This window comes from Balaenoptera musculus, chromosome 3 (genome assembly GCF_009873245.2).
Source record: "Balaenoptera musculus isolate JJ_BM4_2016_0621 chromosome 3, mBalMus1.pri.v3, whole genome shotgun sequence".
Lineage (NCBI taxonomy): Eukaryota > Metazoa > Chordata > Mammalia > Artiodactyla > Balaenopteridae > Balaenoptera > Balaenoptera musculus.
The window spans coordinates 116,130,535-116,156,168 of record NC_045787.1 but is presented as its reverse complement, the minus strand read 5'-3'; the positions used below and the strand labels follow the sequence as shown (position 1 = coordinate 116,156,168).

At 41.3% G+C, this 25,634-nt stretch overlaps 1 long non-coding RNA gene across 1 annotated transcript in view; it reads right to left on the bottom strand.

Annotated features, from left to right (window-relative positions):
* LOC118892358 overlaps nt 1-25,634 on the bottom strand; it is a 69,736-nt gene that overhangs the window by 35,180 nt on the left and 8,922 nt on the right. The window contains exon 2 of the long non-coding RNA XR_005019294.1: nt 8,049-8,270. This is a non-coding gene — a long non-coding RNA (uncharacterized LOC118892358). The remainder of the gene's footprint in view (nt 1-8,048; nt 8,271-25,634) is intronic.

The following is a 25,634-nucleotide window of genomic DNA, read 5'->3' as shown; positions in this document are numbered from 1 at the left end:
ATCTCTAAAAAGAGGGATTCGGCCTAGCAAGGAATGGTAAAATGGCCTCATCTTACCTAACAATTCAAGCCTCACTCATAGCGGCTGCCTAGGATCCTTCGGTAAGGAGGATTCTGAAGCCAAATTTGGGGCTGAGCAGCTAGAGCCAGAATTGATGAGTGATGTCTGCCATGAGCTCGGAAGGGTGATCAGCTGAGAACTCTTAACATTTCCAATGATTTGAGGTATCTGAGTGGGAGCCATTTCAATTTTGGTGAGAGAATTTACTTCTTTTTTTTTTTCTTTTTCTTTTTTAAAACATCTTTATTGGAGTATAATTGCTTTACAATAGTGTGTTAGTCTCTGCTTTATAACAAAGTGAATCAGCTATACATATACATATATCCCCATATCCCCTCCCTCTTGCGTCTCCCTCCCTCCCACCCTTCCTATTCCACCCCTCTAGGTGGTCACAAAGCACTGAGCTGATCTCCCTGTGCTATGCGGCTGCTTCCCACTAGCTATCTATTTTACATTTGGTAGTGTATATAAGTCCATACCACTTGGTGAGAGAATTTAAAAACCTCGGACTTCATGACTTTCTAACCAATTCACAGAACTTTCCTTAAAAAGACAGATGGCCTATCTTCTGACCTAAGACTGGAGATACTGTTGTGTTTAATTTTCACTTTAAACAGTTTTGTTACTATGGTATATTCATAAGAACCTAGAAAGAGTTTTGTTATTTAGAATGCTTCACTGAACATGATGAGCTCACCCATCACCACTGGGACTTGGGGGTAGAGTTTCCGTGCCATTTTGCACTGTGGCTTTGTCACCCACCCATCAAGAGTAAAGTCCATTTCCCCTCCCCTTGAATCTCTGCTAGCTAGACCTGTGGCTGCTTTGACAGAGAGTGTGGTGGAAGTGATGTGCTGAGACTTCTGAGCCTGGGCAGTAAAAAAGCCAGGGAGATCATTACCTTGTAGTTGCAGAAGATTTGGGGAAATCTGGGTGAAAGGTATACAGAATTGTTTGTACTATTTCTGCAAAGCTTTTGTAAGTCTGGAATTTTTTCAAAATTAGAAGTTAAATGGGGCTTCCCTGGTGGTGCAGTGGTTAAGAATCCGCCTGCCAATGCAGGCGACACGGGTTCGAGCTCTGGTCCGGGAAGATCCCACATGCCGCAGAGTAACTAAGCCTGTGCGCCACAACTACTGAGCCTGTGCTCTAGAGCCTGCGAGCCACAACTACTGAGCCCGCGTGCCACAACTACTGAAGCTTGCGCGCCTAGAGCCTGTGCTCCGCAACAAGAGAAGCCGCCACAATGAGAAGCTCACGCACCGCAACGAAGAGTAGCACCCGCTCCCCGCAACTAGAGAAAGCCCGTGCACAGCAACGAAGACCCAATGCAGCCAAAGATAAATAAAATAAATAAATTTATAAAAAAAAAAGAAGTTAAATGAAAAGTTTTTTGTTTGTTTGTTTTTTAAAGGAAGGCCTGGCAGCTGCCACTTTTGTACTCTAACGCCTAAGGAGCCCAGACCTCCTGAGGCTGTCACACTGTGAGGCCCAAGTCAGCCACACTGAGAGGCCACGTGGAAGGAGGGAGAGGGGGAAAAGGGATACTGGATGGGGGATTTTTTTTTTGCATTCAAAAGAACAATTTCTTGTTATGATGAACCAGAAGTACAAGATTTCACTGAAACTGAAACAGTTGACAGAATATGACTGAACTTAAATTAACTTCATGGGAAACAAGAGGGTCAAACCAAGCCAGTAAGAGTGGAAAAGCCCAAGCCTGGATGGGACACGCGTAAGCGTAGTAGCTTCTCAGCGTGGGCATCGCGTGACCCCTCCCAGCAGTGAGACAGCCAGCAGCCATGCTCCCATCCCTCTCTCCCTTCCAAAGCATCTGCCAAACCAAACAGCTTCTTCCTCTGTATTATTGGTGTAAGCCAACCCAATAGTGCCCCTTTAGACAGCTACAAATATGAAAGCCAAGAAGGAAAGTTTGTAAATCCCATTCAAGGGTAGAAAGTACACATACTCAACTCAGCACACTGGTTATCTCCTATGTTCCAGGCCCAGGGAGCAGAGATGAATCTTTCCTGCCAAGTCGTGCCCAAATTATAGAATCTCTAACGCCAAGATTTGGGGTGATTTACTACATAGCAATAGATAACCGAAACATATGTCAAGCTTCCACCTGTGGCAAAAAGCCTTAAGTTCTGGTTTGGCAAGACCTGGCTATCCAAATGGGTCTTTGAACCCAATCCTTGGGCTGACACATGCTCCTTGCCTAAGTGCTTTTGTATCCTGAGTTGCTTTTTATACAGCATCCCTACTCTTATTTCAGTAAGAAATCTCCCTGCATATCTAAGAATATTAGGAGACTCCCCCCCTTTTTTGTAGTAGGGTTGTTGCTCCTTGTGTTGCCTCTGTTCCCTCAGTGTCCCTTTTTCCTGTCTGTTTTGGTCACCATCTATCATCTGGGGCCTTCACTCAGGTCTCTGATGATCCTCTGCTGTTGGTTAATATTTAAGGCTGAGATTCTGTCATTTGCAATCTTAAGAGTCTTGACCAACACAAATGGTGGAAGCCTAAACTAAAATAGTATGAGCAAGGTTGACTGGAGTCAGACACTAAAGAGGTAAATCAGAGAGAACATGAAACCTAACTGAATTTGGAGAGAGGAGGTGCTTTGAAAGAAGTCTGTATGGGGTGCAGCTGAAGCACCTAGGAGTGGTAAATTCTATGGGAGGTGTGGGATACAGGAGGGAAAGCTTCACAGAAGTGCTGATATTCTGTTTGATCTCTCTGTACAGTTGGGCAGAACGGGAATGAGGAGTAGGGAGCGAAGGGAGCTGCATGGCTGGTTAGAGGCCATCCTCGATGGTGACATCCTTAACTCCAAGCTGAGGTAGTTACTGGATGAGACATCTGGTGGTCTTAGAAGGGGATGGGTATAATTTGCACATGGAAGAGAGGTGAATTGTTAAAAGGAAAGATCGGAGCATGGTGAACTGTCTGCCAAGATGGCCACCAACGATTCCTCTCACTCTGTATTCACATGCTGTTCCTCCTAGTGAGATGGAATCTATTTTACACCAATGTTTATAACAGCCATTATTTATTATTCAAAATAGCTCAAAAGCAGATACCCAAATGTCCATCAACTAATGAACAGATGAATAAAGTATGAACAGATGAATAAAATATGGTATATCCATACAATAAAATATTATTTGGCAAAGGAATGGAGCACTGATAGTTGCTACAACGTGGATGAACCTTGAAAACATTACACTAAGTGAAAGAAGCCGGTCATAAAAGAGCGCATATTACATGATTCCACTTATAAGAAAAGTTCAACACAGGCAAATCAATAGAGACAGAAAAGTAGATTCATGTAGGAGGAGAGTTAAGGAAATCGGAAGTGACTGCCAAAGGGTTTCTTTTCGGGGTGATGAAAATCTTCTGGAATTAGACAGTGGTGATGGTCACACAACTCTGTGAATACACCAAAACCCACTGGATTGGACACTTTAAATGGGAGAATTGTATGGTATGTGAATTGTATCTCAATAAAGCTGTTGCCAAAAAAGCAGGAGTTGGGGGAGATGGCATCTATTTCCCCTCCTGCTGAATCTGGCCAGCCTTTGAGCAATAGAATACAGGGTAAGTGAGGCGGTGCCAGCTCTGGGCCTAGCCGTTAAAAGCCTGGCAGCTGCTACTTTCACACTCTTGGAAGCTAGTTGCCGTGGAAAGGGAGATGTGTAGAGAGAGGCCTCATGGAGCTAAACCCAGGCCTTCGTCATGTGAGCGAGGCAGTCTTGGACATTTCAGCTCCAGCCAAGCTGACAGCTGGATTAAGTCACGCAAGTGACCCCAGGAGAGATCCCCTAAAGCCAACTCACACAATCATGAGAAATAATAAATCACTGTTGTTTTAAGCCACTGAGTTTCAGGGTGGTATGTTATACAATAAATAACTGAATCACAACCTCTCTGAGCCTCAGATTCCACCTCTATAACATGGGACTAATGCTTCAGGGTCATTATGAAGATTACGTGAAGCTAATGCCAGTGCAAGAAATACTAGTTGGTATAGTTGTTATTATTATTAAAAATCTCCCCAGGAGACCCTTGACATATTGCAGGTGTGCTCCCTGGGAAGCCTCATTCCCACAAGCACCTGCTGCTTCCAATCACATGGTTTCCAAAAAGCTGGTTTCCTGAGAAAAACAAAGGCTTAAAAAAAACATACAGGGGCTTCCCTGGTGGGGCAGCAGTTGAGAGTCCGCCTGCCAATGCAGGGGACACGGGTTCGAGCCCTGGTCCGGGAGGATCCCATGGGCCGCGAAGCAACTAAGCCCGTGCACCACAGCTGCTGAGCCTGCGCTCTGGAGCCCGCGAGCCACAAGTGCTGAGCCTGCGTGCCACAACTACTGAGGCCCGTGCTCCTGGAGCCCGTGCTCCGCAGTGGGAGAAGCCACCGCAATGAGAAGCCTGCGCACCACAATGAAGAGTAGCCCCTGCTCGCCACAACTAGAGAAAGCCCGTGCACAGCAACGAAGACCCAGTGAAGCCAAAAATAAATTAATTAATTAAAAAAATACAATATCTGAAAAAATGAAATTTGAACTAAAAAATAGACTACCAAAGAAGGTTCTGCTTAGATTAGCCATCTACCCACCGACCTGTCCATTCAACACTTTATTAAACCCTTACTAATTACCAGACACCAATTAAGAGTAGCTAAGACCCTAAAACAAATAATTTCCACCTAGGTAGCTGTTAACAGAAGGGACTACACACATGAACTTCAGCTGAGAGATGGCATATGCAGTAGTAGATACATCTAAAATCATCCTGCTAGAGAAAAAATCCCTTAAATTTCTGCAGAGAGCTCAAAGACACATGCTTACAATACAGGCCCCAAGAATGATTCTGATTGGGGATCCCAGGAGCAATACAAAGAGAAAGAAATGAAAGGGGTCCCCAAAAAGCACATCCCCTAGTGAGAGGGGGGTCAGAGGGTCCCATTCACAGAACCTGGACCCCAGGTTGAGAGAAGAGCTTGACCACCTGGTATCCCCTGCCATACCTGGTACAGAACAGGTCTGCGCAATTAACAGTGCACAGGCTGATGACAGAGAGAGAAATCCTATAGAAAAGGATGTTAAACAGCTTTCAACTGCATTTATGAAATCACTGATAAATTGATAAAGCCTTTTAATCCTAAGAAGAATTAAGATATTATTTTTTTTCCTCAAAAACGCTGATGTAATACTTAAATTAGGTAAGAAAGAGGGCCAAACCTGTGAGTATTTTCTGCATGAGGGGACAAGGTCCACCGAGCCCAGGAAGCACTTATTCTAGACAAGCTCTATAATGTTCCAAATCCACTGAATGGTAGTTACAGTCAGTATAAACAATACAGGCCCAGAAATGGCCTACAAACCATCCATAGACCAGGAGGGCTATGGGTGAAAGACACGACCTAGGGAGGCACTGGGCTGAATCTATTGTTTAATACAAATGCTGGGCTGGCTTTTTTTTCATTGACATATAACATATACTAAAGTGCACAAATATTAAGTGTGTGGCTTGAAAATGTTTATACCCAGATTAAGATAAAAGAATACTCCTAGGGCTTCCCTGGTGGCACAGTAGTTAAGAATCCGCCTGCCAATGTAGGAGACATGGGTTCGAGCCCTGGTCCGGGAAGATCCCTCATGCTGTGGAGCAACTAAGCCCGTGCCCCACAACTACTGAGCCTGCGCTCTAGAGCCTGCGAGCCACAACTACTGAAGCCCGCGCGTCTAGAGCCTATGCTCCGCAACAAGAGAAGCCACCGCAATGAGAAGCCTGCACGCTGCAACGAAGAGAAGCCACCGCTCGCCACAACTAGAGGAAGCCCGCACACAGTAATGAAGACCCAACGCAGCCAAAAACAAAAAACAAAAAAACCTCCTAATACCCCAGAAGTTTCCCTGTGTCCTTCCTAGTCAATGACAAACCCTACCCTAGCCTCCGACACCACAGCCAGGAGTAACCACTATTTTGATCTCCATCACCATAGATTAGTTTGGCTTAATCTTGAATTGAACATAAATGGAATCATATATTATGTGGTCTTTTCAGTCGGCCTTCTTTCATTCATCACAGGGTTACCTTGTTTTGAAGCAGAAACCCCAGAAACTGAGATTTATTTTCAGGAAATCCCCCTCTGATGTCATAGACCTGGATGCCAACTGCTCTGATTTATAGTGGTTGTACTTCCTGTAGTCCTCCAAGCACGCGTTATAACAATTTACAACAAAACAGAACCTTGGATTGTAAAAGTTTTCCTTCAAGATAAACTAAATCTTTTAAAGGTATTCAAATCTATTCAATCTCAATACAGCCCCTGACGTGACACCATAAAAGTAAAATCTTTCCCATATTGAGCGCACAATTCCTCTTAAACTTATTTTTCTTCCTTGGCATCCACCCATTCTAAAGAACCCTCAAATTCTGAAATAAAATGAACTGTCAGTTCTGTTACTACTTTTGATTAGTAAGGGGTTAAACTATAGGAAAATCTCTGAGGCAACCTAAGGCCCTAAATTCAGACAAATGTGTCAGGTCAGAAAAGACAGGAAAGGGACAACAGTACAGCAATAAGATATAGGTACAGATTCCACAGTCAAACTTTCAGGATTCAAATCTGGGGTCTGCCATTTCTAGCTGGGTGGCCTTGGGCAAGTCGTTACTCCACTCCGTGTCTCAATTACTTCACTGTAAAATGGGAATAACCTCATAAGACTGTTGCAAGGATTAAATGTGAATGTATGTAAAGCTCTTAGGAGAGCACCTGGCACATAATAAGCACTCGGTAAGAATTAGCTATATTCAAAAGCTGAAAGCTCTAAGTGCGCAACTATTCTGCAAACCGAAAGGTTATAATACAGTCATAACAGTCACCAAGACAGGTAGTACAGTGCTTCTCAAGATGTTTCCTTCCTAACCCTTCACAGACTGCTACTTTTTGTAAAATGCAAGATTCCATGCTCGAATGTCACAGCAATGTTAAATTGCTCTCAAAGTTTTAAAATTTTTACTCTCACTTTCTGTATTTATCTCATTGCAGCCTGATAGCCGCCCATGGACTGGCACTTGTCTGCACAGTAAACTTTGAGTAGCACTGTTCCAGCACACAAGAAGGACTCATAAGCTGCTGACAACTCAGCTAGCAGGTTAAATATAATTATGAAACATATTAGTAAAGAAAACCAACCCCAATAGCAGGGGCAAGAGGATGACTTGAGGGTCAACAAGTTGAGAGATAAAACAATCCCAACAGGCTAAACCTGAAAAGCAAAACTGGCTGCCAGAGCAAGAATCCAACTGGTACTTTGCCCCCTCTCACTGCTCGAGGAGATGCCTTCAGAAAACATGTCGGCCAGGAAGTCATCAGCCCCACAGGGGACAAGAGAAAGGAGGCAGAATTGATTCAGCCCTCCCAGGAAAGAAGTCCTTCTCAGGAGTTAGAAGCCACCCGAAGCAGTCACCAAGCTTTGGAAATGTCAACCATGGCAAACAAAGGCCAGAGTTTCTTCTCTGCCAAAGAAAACGTGCAAACATTTCCGTTGGTGACGTTGGACTGCACACATGCACACCCACGTAATACACATACAGTCGTCCCTCGGTATCCACGGAGGATTGGTTTCAGGACCCACATGATACCAAAATCTGCGGTGGCGCAAGTCACTTATATATAAATACCTTATATGAAAGGTATTTGCATATAACCTACGCACATCCTCCTATACACTTTAAATCATTTCTAGATTATTTATAATAAAAACACAATGTAAATGTCATTTAAATAGTTGTAAATACAACATGAATGTTATGTAAGTAGTTTCTGGAGCGCAGTAAATTCAAGTTTTGCTTTTTAGAACTTCCTGGAATTTTTTTTCCCCAAATATTTTCAATCTGGTGGTTGGTTGAATCCGTGGGTGCGGAACCTGCAGATGTGGAGGACCAACTGTATACATGCCCCATTCACATCACAGTACCTGTGGTTTTAGGAGGTTCCTGAGGTCCGCCCTGCCAGCCGTACTGTGCGTATCCTTGGTAGGGGTACCCCTGAGGAGGTGGGTAGGGTCCCCCCACAGGTCCTGGAGGGTAGACCTCAGGCCCCATCGGTTGCTGTGGATAAGGTGGGTATGGAGCCGTCGGACCGGGGCCTGGATACGGTGGAGGGTTCCCTTGGTTCATCAGGGACCTGCCGAGTACACCTAAGAGACAGACATTGAAAGTTATTTGCATTTAATCTGGGGAAATCGTTAGGATAAAAACTGTAATCATGAGATCATTTACAAGTTGCCTTAAAGATGTCTTAAACCTCTTGCACATCTTCAGCTCTGCCCATTTTGTTTCCTTCTCACCATCACAATTGGCAAATATCTTATGTATCTGTTTGCCTTTTGTCTGCCTCCCCCACTAGACTACAGTCTGTGACAGCAGGAATCACGTCAGTTTTGGGTCATCACCATGACCCTGGAGCTTAGCATAGTGACTGGCACAAGGCAGGCCCCTCAGTAAATGTGCTGAATGAAGAACAGATTATTATTTTGTTTTTTAATTCTCTAAAATATCCATAAATGTGATTGGATAGCTCTAAGAAGGAGGCAGAAAGTCTAACAGCATTAATTATGAATCAGATCAGCAGAGGCTGACCCGGTGACAGAAATCCTCCAACAAACAGGGCTGGGCCACAATGGGGTTTTCTAACAAGCAGCAACGCCAGCAGTGAGTGACCAGTGAGTGTAAGGGTTGCCCCCACCCTGGGCACTGGGTGATCTGGTTGCTCTCCCGAGACCCACGGCTCTGAGCAGCTGAGCAGTGTGCTCGGTTGTCACTACACAGAGGGCAGAGCTGTCCACAGAGCATGCCAAGCACCTCCTCTGACCATCCAGGCTCCCAGGACGCTGGAGCGCTCCCCAGGAGCCCCCACTTTGTTTTACAGGTTCCTGTTCTGGGTGGTTTGCTTCTGTGAGGGAGGCCATTTCTTCCCAGTCCCCAAAGCCTTTTATCCATTCTCTTGATTGGGCCTGAAGTCTGGAGGGGGCCAGCATCTCCTTTCTATCATCTCTGTAGCCCCCGAAGTGCCTGACACAATGACTTCCTGATTAAAAGCATTACTGGGGAATGCAAAGTACATATATTCTGGATGAACATGATTGCTGTCATCTTGCTGCCTTGTACTGTCACCCCTCTCCTGTACTGATATTTAACGTTTTACCTATCTGAGTAAGTTAATAGAGGGAAGAGTCTCATACTCAAAATTTAATAATTTCACCATTAGTTCTTTTTCATAATATGCAATCAATAAATTCATAAATGACTCTATAAGAAGAACAGAATAGCCATAAAGAAAGGTTCCCGGGGCTTCCCTGGTGGCTCAGTGGTTGAGAATCTGCCTGCCAATGCAGGGGACACGGGTTCGAGCCCTGGTCTGGGAAGATCCCACATGCCGCGGAGCAACTGGGCCCGTGAGCCGCAACTACTGAGCCTGCGCGTCTGGAGCCTGTGCTCCGCAACAAGAGAGGCCGCGATAGTGAGAGGCCCGCGCACCGCGATGAAGAGTGGCCCCGCTTGCCACAACTAGAGAAAGCCCTCGCACAGAAACGAAGACCCAACACAGCCATAAATAAATAAAATTAAAAAAAAAAAAAAAAAGAAAGGTTCCCTAGAAAATCTGCATTAAAATAGTGGACTTTGCTGGCTGCCCACACAACAACCACATCCCCCTTCATAATAAGTCAGATTTCCAGTTAAGTATCCATTCTTTCTTTCTGTAGTTCATGTGCTTTGGGGAAGCTCATTCCTTACCATTTCCAGGGTGAGCCCAATCTAACCTAAGCCAATCCAGGTCACTCTTTCTTCTTTTCCATCAAGACTGATTCAAGGACTCCAGGACTAAGCCAATCACAAATGGCACCCCTTGGCCACTCAGATTAGTTCGAAAGTGGTTTGATCAGTTAAAATCTTGGGGCTTGGGCTTCCCTGGTGGCAAAGTGGTTAAGAATCCGCCTGCCAATGCAGAGGACAAGGGTTCAAGCCCTGGTCCGGGAAGTTCCCACATCCCGCGGAGCAATGAAGCCCGCGAGCCACAACTACGCAAGCCCGCGTGACTAGAGCCCATGCTCCGCAACAAGAGAAGCCAACACAATGAGAAGCCCATGCACCACAACAAAGAGTAGCCCCCACTCGCCGCAACTAGAGAAAGCACGCACGCAGCAAGGAAGAGCCAACGCAGCCAAAAATAAATAAATAAATAAAATAAATAAATTTAACAACAACAACAACAACAAAAATCTTGGGGCTCTCCTGACACACTCCCAACCTTCCCTTCCCCTTAACACAGTCAAATACACGGTCTAGCAAGGACATGGCCTACAAAACTGCTGACTGCCAATCTGCAGCCGTGAGGCAGCCACCAGCCTTAAGATGAAGTAGCTACTTCAGAAAGGTAGAGCAGAAAGAAGGAAAGAAATGGGATTCCAGGGACTTCCCTGGTGGTCCAGTGGTTAAGACTCTGCACTCCCAATGCTGCACGGGGCCTGGGTTCAATCCCTAGTCAGGGGACTACATCCCACATGCCGCAACTAAAAAAAAAAAAAAAAAAAAAAAAAAAAAGATCCCACATGCTGCAATGAAGATCCCGTGTGCAGCAACTAAGACCCAACGCAGCCACATACATACATACATAACTAAATAATTTAAAAAAAAAAAGAAAGAAATGGGATTCCAGATGACTTTATAATAGCTCATAAATCAGATTAAAACCCAACTTAACCTAAGCTACCTCTGTAGAATTTCCACTACTAGGAACCAATAGTAAGGTAAGCTAATGAACCCCTCTGATTGATGTTCAAGCAAGCAGACATTTATGCAGTGCTGACTGTGCCTGGCACTGTGCTAAGTAGTGGGGTACAAAAATGGATATGCTTCAAATCCTTTCCCTGGACAACAGGTTAAAAAGACAAACATAAGGATGGTGGTTTTTAGAAAAAGGGGTAAACAGACTGCTGGGCAGCAGTAGGGGCTTAAACCCAGTGAGAGGAGGTGGGAGTCAGGAGAGTGTCACTTGAAGGAGGGGATAATAAACTGAAACTTTGCAAGATGAAATCGGAATGGCTGGAAGATCTCTCTTTTGACCTCATCTGCATTCTGTCTCTCATTCTTCTTTCTTCAGGGGCCTGGCAGGGATTCAGAAAAGAACTAGAGTTCTTTCCCTTCTTTGCTCTCTGGTCTATGCCAACGTGGCATTACACTCTGACCTGGAAATGGCCTTTCCCTTTACCCTAAACCAAAGGCTCACGGTGACAAACGCTGCATTCATCACGTGAACCTGGGCACCTAACTGCTGACTACTTCTGCATTTCCTCTCTCCTACCTGGAAGGCTGTGGTAAACCTAGTGAGCCCTGGTTAACACAGAAATCAGTCTCATTAACCCCCCTACAGCTATTCCATTAGTTATTTTTTAAGTCACAGAAGTAGAACACAGCCATCATAACTACTCTTTCCTGAAGTTCAGTGTGTGTGTGTGTGTGTGTGTGTGTGTGTGTTTGTGTGTGTGTCCCCTCTGTACTGACCTAATTCCATCGAAACTGTAGTTTAACTTCATTAATCCAACAAGACCCTGTAACAATGATCATTCTCCCTCTAGCAAAGTCTATACCTATATGTCTCTGAAGACACTGCCCTTCTAAAAACAATGAGCAGTGAGAAGGAACAGAGAACAAAGTGTTTAGAACTATCACAACCTCACACCTCAATGTCTCATGACTTTTCTTGATCGATCTATGTGTATCTATTCCTCATTATTCCTGGGACCCTCAAAACTCTCCCAAATGTATGTGTCCTCCCCCTTCTCCCTCAATCATGTTTCCCCCTCATTTTTAGTATGTAACTTTCTCCCTCTGCCTGAGAAATTGCTTTATGTCTGGGGTCAGGGGAGCCCCATATACTACTCAGAGGCACTTATAAAGAGCATAAGCCATACAGATGCTCTACTGTCATGACCCACCCCCACCCCACACTCTGTCCTGTGTTCCCAGAACACAGTCACCTTAGAGGAATAAAATCTGGAACTATTTTCAGTTTCCTCTAAGCAGGAAAAAATTCCCAGTAAGAGAACAGCAAAAGTCATAGAAATAGCATCTGTGTCAAGATCAAAGATTCCAGAGCTGGCATCCGAAAAGCAGGAGTTCACCCAGTGGGAATCAACTGTTCCCATGCTTGTACAGAAGCAAACCCAAGTAAAGAAAGATTCCTTCACATTGACACAGTCTAGTACAAACCACTTAACATAAGTAGAATATAAATGAGCTTTAAATTTAAGGTATGATACAAAACTTTAAAACATGAATGTTTTCCCTTATAAATTTTGTCGTGTGAAATGTAAGCTCTACTATAGCAGTGTGTTACACTGAGGGTCAAATGTAAACAGTGGAAATTGTAGCATTAAAGACAAATCACAGCTCCAAAAGAGACAGCTCAAATCAAGCAGCAGCTAAGATCCATTAAAACTGCATTGAATCTGGGCTTCCCTGGTGGCGCAGTGGTTGAGAATCCACCTGCCAGTGCAGGGGACACGGGTTTGATCCCTGGTCCGGGAAGATCCTGCATGCCGTGGAGCAGCTGGGCCCGTGTGCCACAACTACTGAGCCTGCACTCTAGAGCGCACGAGCCACAACTACTGAGCCCACGTGCCACAACTACTGAGGCTCGTGTGCCTGGAGTCTGTGCTCAGCAACAAGAGAAGCCACCACAACGAGAAGCACGCGAATCGCAACAAAGAGTAGCCCCCACTCGCCGCAACCAGAGAAAAGCCTGTGCGCAGTGACGAAGACACGACACAGCCAGAAACAATAAATAAATAAAATAAAATAATAAAATAAATTTTTTTTAAAAACCACTGCATTGAATCTATTTGCAAAAGAATTCAGAGTAATGATAGTAAAGATGATCCAAGATCTCAGGAAAAGAATGGAGGCACAGACCGAGAAGATACAAGAAATGTTTAACAAAGAGCTAGAAGATCTAAAGAACAAACAAATGGAGATGAACAATACAGTAACCGAAGTGAAAAATACACTAGAAAAAATCAATAGCAGAATAAATGAGGCAGAAGAACAGGTGAGCTGGAAGACAGAATGGTGGAAATCACTGCCATGGAACAGAATAAAGAAAAAAGTATGAAAAGAAATGAAGACAGTCTCAGAGACCTCTGGGACAACATGAAACACACTAACATTTGCATTATAGGGGTCCCAGAAGGAGAAGAAAGAGAGAAAGGACTTGAGAAAATATTTGAAGAGATAATAGCTGAAAACTTCCCTAGCATGGGAAAGGAAACAGTCACCCAAGTCCAGGAAGCACAGAGATAAACCCAAGGAGGAACATGCTGAGACACATAGTCAAATTGACAAAAAATTAAAGACAAAGAGAAAATATTAAAAGCAACAAGGAAAGGGACTTCCCTGGTGGCACAGTGGTTAAGAATCTGCCTTCCAGTGCAGGGGATGTGGGTTCAATCGCTGGTCAGGGAACTAGATCCCACATGCATGCCACAACTAAGGAGCCCGCTGGCAGCAACCAAGGAGCACATAGGCTGCAACTAAGGAGCCGGTGAGCCGCAACTAAGGAGCCAGTGAGCCGCAACTAAGGAGCCCACCTGCTGCAGCTAAGACCCAGCACAACCAAAATAAATAAATAAAATAAAAATTTTAAAAAAGCAACAAGGGAAAAGCAACAAATAACATACAAGGGGGGAGTTCCCTGGCAGTCCAGTGGTTAGGACTCGGCACTTTCACTGCTGGGTGAAAGCCCTGGGTTCAATCCCTGTTGGGAAACTAACATCCCACAAGCTGCTTGGTGGAAAAACAAAAACAAAAAAACATACATGGGAATTCCCATAAAGTTATCAGCTGATTTTTCAGCAGAAACTGCAGGCCAGAGAGGAGTGGCATGATGTATTTAAAGTGATGAAAGGGAAGAACCTACAACCAAGAATACTCTACCCAGCAAGGCTCTCATTCAGATTTGACAGAGAAACCAAAAGCTTTACAGACAAGCAAAAGCTAAGAGAATTCAGCACCACCAGACCAGCTTCGCAACAAATGCTAAAGGAACTTCTCTACGTGGAAAAGGCCACAACTAGAAATAAGAAAATTATAAATGGAAAAGCTCACCAGTAAAGGCAAATATACAGTAAAGGTAGGAAATCATCCACACACAAATATGATATGAAAACCAGCAATCATGAAAAGAGGAGAGCACAAATGTAGGATATTAGAAATGAAATTGAAATTAAAAGACCAGCAACTTATGACAATCATGTTTATATAGCTAGTGGGAAGCAGCTGCATAGCATAGGGAGATCAGCTCGGTGCTTTGTTACCCCTAGAGGGGTGGGATAGGGAGGGTGGGAGGGAGGGAGACACAAGAGGGAAGAGATATGGGGATATATGTATATGTATAACTGATTCACTTTGTTATAAAGCAGAAACTAACACACCATTGTAAAGCAATTATACTCCAATAAAGATGTAAAAACATTTAAAAAATAATAATACAGTAAGATTCCAGAGAGGGGGAAAAAATCCAAAAAAACTTCATGGGAACTGCAAACTGAAAATCTACAATAGATAAAAAACGCACAAAAAAGAAAAAGCAATCCAAACACAACACTAAAGTTAGTCATCAAATCACAAGAGAAGAGAACGAAAGAGGAAGGGGAGAAAAAAGACCTACAAAAACAAATCCAAAATAATTAACAAAATGGCAATAGAAACATACATACCGATAATTACCTTAAATGTAAATGGATTAAATGCTCCAACCAAAAGATACAGAGTGGCTGAATGGATACAAAAACAAGACCTGTATATATGCTGTCTACAAGAGACCCAATTCAAATCTAGGGACACATACAGACTGAAAGTGAAGGGATGGAAAAAGGTATTCCATGCAAATGGAAATCAAAAGAAAGCTGGAGTGGCAATACTCATATCAGACAAAGTAGACTTTAAAATAAAGACTGTTACAAGAGACAAAGAAGGACACTACATAATGATCAAGGGATCAATCCAAGAAGATATAACAATTGTAAATATATATGCACCCAACATAGGAGCACCTCAGTATATAAGACAAATACTAACAGCCATAAAAGGAGGAATCAACAGTAACACAATAATAGTGAAGGACTTTAACACCCCACTTTGATCAATGGACAGATCATCCAGACAGAAAATCAATAAAGAAACACAGGCCTTAAATGACACATTAGACTACATGGACTTAATTTATATTTATAGAGCACTCCATCCAAAAACAGCAAAATACACATTCTTTTCAAGTGCACATGGAACATACTCCAGGACTGATCACACGCTGGGCCACAAAGCAAGCTTCGGTAAATTTAAGAAAACTGAAATCATGTGAAACATCTTTTCCAACCACAACACTGAGATTAGAAATCAATTACCAGAAAAAAAAAAACTGTAGAAAAACACAAACATGTGAAGGCTAAACAATATATTACTAAACAACCAATGCATCACCAAAGAAATCAAAGAGGAAATCAAAAAATACCTACAGACAAATGACAATAAAAACACAATGACCCAAAACCTATGGGACACAACAAAAGCAGTTCTAAGAGGGAAGTTTATAGCAATACAATCTTACCTCAGGAAACAAGAAAAATCTCAAACAACCTAACCTTACACCTAATGCAACTAGAGAAAAAACAAACAAAACCCAAAGTTAGTAGGAGGTAAGTAATAAAGATCAGAGCAGAAATAAATGAAATAGAGACAAAGAAAACAATAGAAAAGATCAATGAAACTAAAAGCTGGTTCTCTGAAAAGATAAACAAAATCAATAAATCTTTAGCCAGACTCACCAGAAAAAAAAGGGAGAAGGCTCAAATCAATAAAATTAGAAATGAAAAAGGAGATGTTACAACTGACACCACAAAAATACAAAGGATCATAACAGACTACTACAAACATCTATATGCCAAAAAAATGGACAACCTAGAAGAAATGGACAAATTCTTAGAAAGGTACAACCTTCCAGGACGGAACCAGGAAGAAATAGAAAATATGAACAGACCAATCACAAGTACTGAAATTGAAACTGTGATTTAAAAACTCCCAACAAACAAAAGTCCAGGACCAGATGGTTTCACAGGTGAATTCTATCAAACATTTAGAGAAAAGTTTACATCTATCCTTGTGAAACTATTCCAAAAAATTGCAAAGAAAGGAACACTCCCTAACTCATTCTATGAGGCCACCATCGCCCTGATACCAAAACCAGACAAAGGTACCACAAAAAAAGAAAATTACAGGCCAACATCACTGATGAACATACACGTAAAAAGACTCGACAAAATACTAGCAAACCGAATCCAACAATACATTAAAAGGATCATACACCATGATCAAGTGGGATTCATCCCAGGAATGCAAGGAGTTTTCAGTATCTGCAAATCAATCAGTGTGATACACCACAATAACAAATTGAAGAATAGAAACCGTATGATCATCTCAATAGATGCATAAAAAGCTTTCAACAAAATTCAACACCCATTATGATAAAAACTCTCCAGAAAGTGGGCACAGAGGAAACATACCTCAACAAAATAAAGGCCATATATGACAAACCCACAGCTAACATCATACTCAATGGTGAAAAGCTGAAAGCATTTTCTCTGAGATCAGGAACAAGACAAGAATGTCCACTCTTGCCACTTTTATTCAACATAGTTTTGGAAGTCCTAGCCATGGCAATTAGAGAAGAAAAACAAATAAAAGGAATACAAATTGGAAAAGAAAAAGTAAAGCTGTCACTGTTTGCAGATGACATGATACTATGCATAGATAATCCTAAAGAGGCCACTGGAAAACTACTAGAGCTAATCAATGAATTTGGTAAAGTTGCAGGATACAAAATTAATACACAGAAATCTGTTGCATTTTTATACACTAACAACAAAAGAGAAAGAAACAATCCCATTTGCCATCACATCAAAAAGAATAAAATACCTAGGAATAAACCTACCTTAGGAGACAAAAGACCTGTACTCTGAAAACTATAAGACGCTGATGGAAGAAATTGAAGATGACACAAACAGATGGAGAGATATACCATGTTCTTGGATTGGAAGAATCAATATTGTCAAAATGACTATACTACCCAACGCAATCTACAGATTCAATGCAATCCCTATCAAATTACCAATGGCATTTTTCACAGAACTAGAACAAAAAAAAATTTTTTTTTTCTCATGAACCATGTGCATGGCTAAAATTTTTTAAAATTTGTATGGAGACACGAAAGACCCTGAACAGCCAAAGCAATCTTGAGAAAGAAAAATGGAACTGGAGGAATCAGGCTCCCTGACTTCAGGCTATACCACAAAGCTACAGTCATCAAAACAGTATGGTACTGGCACAAAAACAGAAATATAGATCAATGGAACAGGATAGAAAGCCCAGAAATAAATCCAAGTACCTATGGTCAATTAATCTATGAGAAAGGAGGCAAGACTATACAGAAACGACAGTCTCTTCAAAACTGGTGCTGGGAAGACTGGACAGCTAACATGTAAAAGAATGAAATAGAATATTTTTTAACACCATGCACAAAAATAAACTCAAAATGGATTAAAGACCTATATGTAAGACTAGATACTGTAAAACTCTTAGAGGAAAACAGGCAGAATGCTCTATGACATAAAACACAGCAATATCTTTTTCGATCTGTATCCTAGAGTAATGGAAATAAAAACAAAAATAAACAAATGGGACCTAACTAAACTCAAAAGCTTTTGCATAGCAAGGGAAACCATAAACAAAGTGAAAAGACAACCCACAGAGTGGGAGAAAATATTTGCAAACGATGCGACCAACAAGGGATTAATCTCCAAAATATACAAACAGCTCATGCAGCTCAATATAAAAAAACAAAACAAAACAAAAAAACAAAAAAAACCAACCCAATCAAAAAATGGGCAGAAGACCTAAACAGACTTTTCTCCAAAGAAGACATACAGATGGCCAACAGGCACATGAAAAGATGCTCAACACTGCTAATTGTTAGAGAAATGCAAATCAAAGCTATAATGAGATATCACCTCACCCCACTCAGAATGGCCATCATCAAAAAGCCTATGAATAACAGATGCTGGAGAGGGTACGGAGAAAAAAGGGAACCGTCCTACACTGTTGGTGGGAATGTAAATTGGTACAGCCACTATGGAGAACAGTATGGAGGTTCCTTAAAAAACTGAAAACAGAGCTATAGTACGATCCAGCAATCCCACTCCTGGGCATATATCCAGAGAAAACCATGGTTTGAAAGGATACATGCACCCCAGTGTTCACTGCAGCACTGTTTACAATAGCCAAGACATGGAAGCAACCTAAATGTCCATCAGCAGATGAATGGATAAAGAAGATGTGGTACATATATACAATGGCATATTACTCAGCCATAAAAAAGAATGAAATAATGCCATTTGCAGCAATATGGACGTGGAGACTATCATACTAAGTGAAGTAAGTCAGACAGAGAAAGACAAATATCATATGATACTGCTTATATGTGGAATCTAAAAAAAATGATACAAACGAATTTATTTACAAAACAGAAACAGACTTACAGACTTAGAGAACAAACTTATGGTTACCAAACGGTAAACGTGGGGGCGGGGAGATAAGTTGGGAGTTTGGGATTGACGTGTACACACTCTATATTTAAAAGAGATAACCAGCAAGGGCCTACTGTACAGCACAGGGAACTCTACTCAATATTCTGTAATAACCTAAATGGGAAAAGAATCTGAAAACAAAGATACATGTATATGTACAACTGAATCACTTTGCCGTTCACCTGAAACTAACACAACACTGTAAATCAACTATACTCCAATATAAAACAAAAATTAAAAAAAAAAAAAAGGCTGCACTGAACACTCTTATCTGAGGATCCCACTCAAGACATGCTCAGAGTCATAGGATTTTCAGTCATTCAGCCATACAATGAGAAGAGCAGAAACTATTCTTTCGGAAAGTGGCCCATGGAGGTAAGATCACAATAAAAGACCTCATCAAAGTAGAGATGAAGGAAAGAATAATAGTTTTCAAAGTTATTTTTTAAATGACAAGACACCTGGTAGCGTGGCACTGACCCTGCAGGCAGTAGGGTGGAGAATGTTCCTCTGGAAAAACTGAGCAGCCCTAAGGGGAAAAAATTATTGATAATAATACTCGAGGAGACTTCAGTGACTCACCCAGTCACTCCACAGAAAAGCCCATGCACGCAGAACTTCTAATCAGCTTTTTATTGCCTCATAAATAAATGAATGAACAAGGATTATCAAGACATTTGAGGAAAGCCTGCAACATAAAAGAACAAAACAAAACAGAAAAAAGAAAAAACAACCCAAATGTCCAAAAAAAAAGAATAAATTATGGTACATCTATATAATAGTTCCTTTGCAATTATTCTTAATTTGAAGCATGATATAATAGTAAGTGTAGAAAAATGTAAAAGCATGATCCCATTTTCTTTAAAATAAATATTAATAAATGGATCAGTGTTACAGAATGAAGAATTCTACAAGAGATCCACACAGTAGTCACCTAATTTAATAGAAAGGCACCACTGCAACTCAGAAAGTAAAAATTAATCTTTCCAATAAATAGTGCTGGCTATTCTAATGGGAGAAAATAAAAAAATGAACCTTGATCTCCATCCTTATAAACCAAGAATAATTCACACTATACCCTGGACACAATCACACTTTTAGAACAAAGTTTATAATATATTCATGACTTTGAAAATATTTATCTTACGACCCAGCAACTCTACTCTTAGATATATACTGAAGTAAAATGAGTGCGTTAAGTCCACCAAAGACATATGTAAGAATAGTCAGTGACTTCCCTGGTGGTCCAACGGTTAAGACTCCGTGCTTCCAGTGCAGAGGGTGCGGGTTCGATATCTGGTCAGGGAACTAAGATCCCACATTCCCACATGCAGCGTGGCATGGCCAAAAAAAAAAAAAAGGAATGGTCAAAGCAGCTTGATTTATTATAGCCCCAAACCGGAAACTATCCAAATGTTCATCAACAGCAGAACAGAAAGATTACGGTATAGTTATACAATAGAAACTGCCCAGCAATAAGGAAAGAACAATTACTACATGCAGCAACGTGGATGAGTCCCAAAGACAATGATGAACAAAAGAAGCCAGACTCAACAGACTTCACACTGTAAGATTCCATTTATATGAGGTTCAAGAACAGCCAAAACGAATCTACGGATATTGACTGGAAGAGGCACAAGAGGAGACTTCTGGGATGATGGAGATGTTCCACATCTTGAGCTGAGTCATGATTACATGGAACAGTTTTGGAGTTGTACATTAAGATTTCCATGCTTTGGCAGACAAGCCTGGGAAGGGCTGAGGGGACAGTCCTGAGGAGCCTTGATTAAAATGGGAAAAAAAGAAAAAAAAAAGATTTTCATGCTTTAAGTGTACAGTAACAGTAGACAGACAAAATTTGGCTAGAAGGAAAAAACATTTATAGTGGTTTTCCCTGGGTGCTGGAATTATTGGCAATTGTTATTTATTCTGTATGTTTGAAAATTTCAATAAGGAACCTACATAGTCAGAAAAAAAATAAGTTTTCTCAGTGCTTTTTGGTATTTTCATGTTACCCACCTCTTTTTTTTTTTTTAATGGCTAGAATGCCTCTGTAGACCTCCTGTCCCCTTCTAGTGCCCCAATTTCCCTTCCTATTATTAATTTTCCCTTGTGGATAAACTATTTTATATATGTTCTTCACTGCTTTTTACAGTGATTTTTTGTAATTGTGATTCTTTTTTTGGGGGGGGGGGGGGGGGGCACGCCATGCAGCATGTGGGATCTTAGTTCCCCAACCAGGGATCGAACCCGTGCCCCCTGCAGTGGACGTGCAGAGTCTTAACCACTGGACTGCCAGAGAAGTCCCATGATTCTTTTTTTCACAAGGCACTTCAGCTTCTTAAGTTCTTTAAATGTTTTTTCTCTGCTTCAAACTGAGAAGTCACTTGGCTAAGTACCAAACATGGGGTTAAAAAAAAAATTCTCTTGGTTACTTGCAGACTTCCCTACCTTGGAACTATTCTTATCTTCAAAGCCAGAAGTCATGCTTATCCCTCCATCTTTACATATCCTTCTTGGGAATTTATAAAATTGTAAAGTTTTTTTAAAAAAGGGCTGATTTTACTCTAAAGACCTCCTCTGTGTCTTTTCTGAACTCCCTAATTAGCTGGCCTTTTAATAGGATCTTCATAAATAGATTATTTTATATACTAGGTCCCTCAGTTTTTCTTGATTCTCATACCCATAATTTTGGTTATGGTTTGTTGGGCTAAAAAAAGCTTTAGAATTACTGGTTTTGTGCTGCTCTATCATCTCAGGTTTACAGTTTTTGTTAAATTTTGGCATTGATGTGTTTGTTTATTCCATTCACACAGTCATTTGTTCCTTCTATAAAAAGTAGAGACAGTAGGTCAGGGAAGTCAGAGAAGGCTTCTAACGGGAAGCAATGATCACACCGCGAGTTAGGCAGAAAGGGAAATGCAGATTACTCAACCTTCACACTCTGGTCAGAGATAACGCTCACAAACAGCCTTGCTAAGAGCAGACTTTCAGGATCACTGCAGCTTCTTTTTCTATAGTTATCCTTTATTTCTTTTAATAGGAGTCATGTAATTTTATTCGTTTGCTTGTCAGATACTATTGGCAGACCTAATCATTTGTTTATTCAACATTATTAAGTACTTACTACATGACAAGCCCAGTACTGAGGATATGAGAGAAAGAACTCTAGCTGCCTTCCTCTTCCCCTTCAGTATCACTGATAATAAAAATAAAATTATTGGGACTTCCCTGGTGGCACAGTGGATAAGAATCTGCCTGCCAACGCAGGAGACACAGGTTCGATCCTTGGTCTGGGAAGATCCCACATGCCATGGAGCAACTAAGCCCATGCGCCACAACTACTGAGCCTGTACTCTAGAGTCTGCGAGCCACAACTACTGAAGCCCACACGCCTAGAGCCCGTACTCCGCGACAAGAGAAGCTACCGCAATGAGAGGCCTGCCCACCGCAACAAAGAGTAGCCCCTACTCAACACAACTAGAGAAAGCCTGCACGCTGCAAGGAAGACCCAACACAGCCATAAATAAATAAATTTATTTTAAAAAGTAATTAGAAAAAAGGTTGTAGCTTCCACATCAACTATTGGAATCCTTTAAAATAAATTAATAAAATTAAAATTAAAATTAAATTATCTTTTCCATTCGTCTGTTATTGCATCAGATGGAAAATGCTGGAAGTTCTCCAAATTTCAAGGGTATGGTGAGGGGGGTTTGGCTATACAGACTAGACACTTGGGCTGGTTCAGAGGGCGGTCACCTCAAAGAGTCATGCAAGTTTAATGAAACTCAGGTACAAGTAGAGCCCGAGTGACCCCGCCAACAGGGGAAGTGGGTCCACACATAGTGTGAGCCTGCGGTGAGCCGAGAAAAGAAGCAACGGCATCAAATCTGAACCCAAAGCCAAGCCACAAGAACAGGCATTCCACAACTGCAGGCCTTCACCTAGGAAGAACCTACTCCTGACATGTACAGCTCTACAGTGGGGCCCTGGGGAATAGTAACAGCAGGGATTCACTTCTACTGATTTTTTTTTTGGCCACACGGCATGCAGGATCTTAGTTCCCCGACCAGGGATTGAACCTGCGCCCTCCACAGTGAAAGCATGGAGCCTTAACAATTGGACGGCCAGGGAAGTCCTGGGATTCACTTCTAAAAGGTGGTAGTGATGTTCCCAATAACAGAGCAACACCAGGAGAACTCTGATAGTTGACAGTTATCCTAACATGGACAAGATCTTTGTTTTAATGACTTGCTCACTATTTCTAACACATTTGGCTGTGTTACCATTTCCTAAGTTGCTTTTCTTTGGGGGACAGGCTGGAAGGAGACAACCTGCTGTTTTACTTCATTATTGTCTAAATACTGATGCTGGTGTCAACCTCTCAAATATTATTAGCCATCCCCTACCTCATCCATGATCTTTTGTTTGCCAGAGAGTTAACCAGGCCCAGAGCTGTCCTCATATAATCAGCGAATGAATAAACCAGAGCAGGTCTTCTGTATCAGCATTTTGGCTTGTGGCTTTAGAATAGCCTCTCAGTGGAATGCACATTGACACAGAGCTCAGAAATGGGACCCTTCACTGAACAAGGGCATCAAAATGCACATAGGAGGCAAAAAATAATAGTGGATCATCCACCTCTGGAGGCCCTGTCCTAGAGTAATGAGAAGGTTCACTGTCTTATTTTCCTTTCTCACAAAGGCTATAAAAACTACATATCGCTTGTATAACTGAGTTACACACAAAACTAAAAAAATCTACAAACTATTTGGTTTGCTAAAGCCATTCAGGTAATTGCTTTAAGCCACTGTCCCCAACATTAAGCTAACACAAAAATGTAAGTATTCTCCATTTGTCCTGATATATTAGATGAATAGTAAAGACTGAAAAGTCATACCCACACTAATAATCCACAGTAGTTCAACATTATTTGAAAATATGGCTATAGCCAATCTCATCTCCCTTCAACAATAAACTTGGTATGTTCATTTTAGTATGTTCCAGCCTTGGAGAGTTTGAGGGAATCCAGAGAAGTTCCCCTCGACAGAGGAAAACACATCATCTGCTAAAATCTTGTTGCATAAAGCTTTCTGTACAGAACCTCTGGCTGGATCCTGGATCCTGGCCTATTGCTCTCTAGGGGATAAGATCTATAACATTTACTAAACAGCCCTTTAAAAAAAAATCGCTACCTGAATTACTCAACCATCAAAAAGAATGAAATAATTCCATTCGTAGCAACATGGATGGACCTAGAGATTATGATCCTAAGCGAAGTAAATAAGAAAGGGAAAGACAAACACCATATGATATCACTTATATGTGGAATCTAAAATACAACACAAATCAACATATCTATGAAACAGAGACTCACAGAAATAGAAAACAGACTTGTGGTTGCCAAGGGGGAGGGGGAGTGGGGGAGGGAAGGATTGGGAGTTTGGGATTAGCAGAGGCAAACTTTTATGTATGCCATGGATGAACAACAAGGTCCTATTGTATAGCACAGGGAACTATATTCAATATCCTGCAACAAACCATGATGGAAAAGAATATGAAATAGAATATATATGTATGACTGAGTCACTTTGCTATACAGCAGAAATTAACACAACATTGTAAATCAACTATACTTCAATAAAATTTTTAAAAAAGAGAGAGAAATGCAAATGCAAAACAACAACAAAAATCGTTACCTGAAAACATCTACCAACAACTAAGATAGCCTATCCTGAGCCGCCCAGGTATCATCGGTATCCTATTCCTCCCTAATGTTTGGAGGAAACACCCTTTCTGTTTTACAGTGGGTCCATTCTATTTTCTTATAAATTCTTCAATAAAGACTCATTTTTAAGTGAAACCTCAAATAATAAAAAACACCTTATTCCTTGAACCAGTAATTCCACCTTTAGGAATTTATCCTACAGGTATATACTAGTGCCAGTACACCAAAAAACCAATTATATACACAATTTTATACCACAAACACAAATATTTATTATAACATTTGCTTATAATAACTATATAACATATATATAAAATACATACACATACATATATGATATGTAACATCCCAAAGGCCCATCAGTATGGGGATGATTAAATAAACCATGGAATTTCCAAACCATGGAACTGCTATTTGACCCTTAAGAAGAATGAGGTAGAATTACATGTGCTGATAATGGAAAAGTGCCAACATAGTGAAAAAAGCAAATTATAACACAGAGCATTCTACTATCCAATTTGGGCTTAAAAATAAAGTTCTATTTCTAGACCTGAATAGATTACAGTTGTATTAATGAATATAATTATTCATTAAACTGTACTTTTTTGTTATACACACTTTTCTACACAGTTGGCCCTCTGTATCTGCGGGTTCCACAACCTTGGATTCAACCAACAGCAAATCGAAAATATTTGGAAAAAAAATTCCAGAGAGTTCCAAAAAGCAAAGCTTGAATGGCAACCACTTACACAGCATTTACGTGTTAGGTTTTATAAGTAATCTACGTGTGCCACAACTACTGAGCCTGTACTCTAGAGCTCGTGAGCCACAACTACTGAGCCCGTGTGCCACAACTACTGAAGCCCACGCGCCTAGAGCCCATGCACCACAACGAAGAGTAGCCCCCGCTCTCCACAACTAGAGAAAGCCCGCACGAAGCAACGAAGACCCAACACAGCCAAAAATAAATAAAATAAATAAATTTATTAAAAATAATAATAATAAGTAATCTAGAGATGATTTAAAGTATTCAGAGGATGTTTGTAGGTTATATGCAAATACTATGCCATTTTATCTAAGGGACTTGAGCATCCACATTATTTTGGTACGAGGGGGTCCTGGAACTACTGAGAGATGAC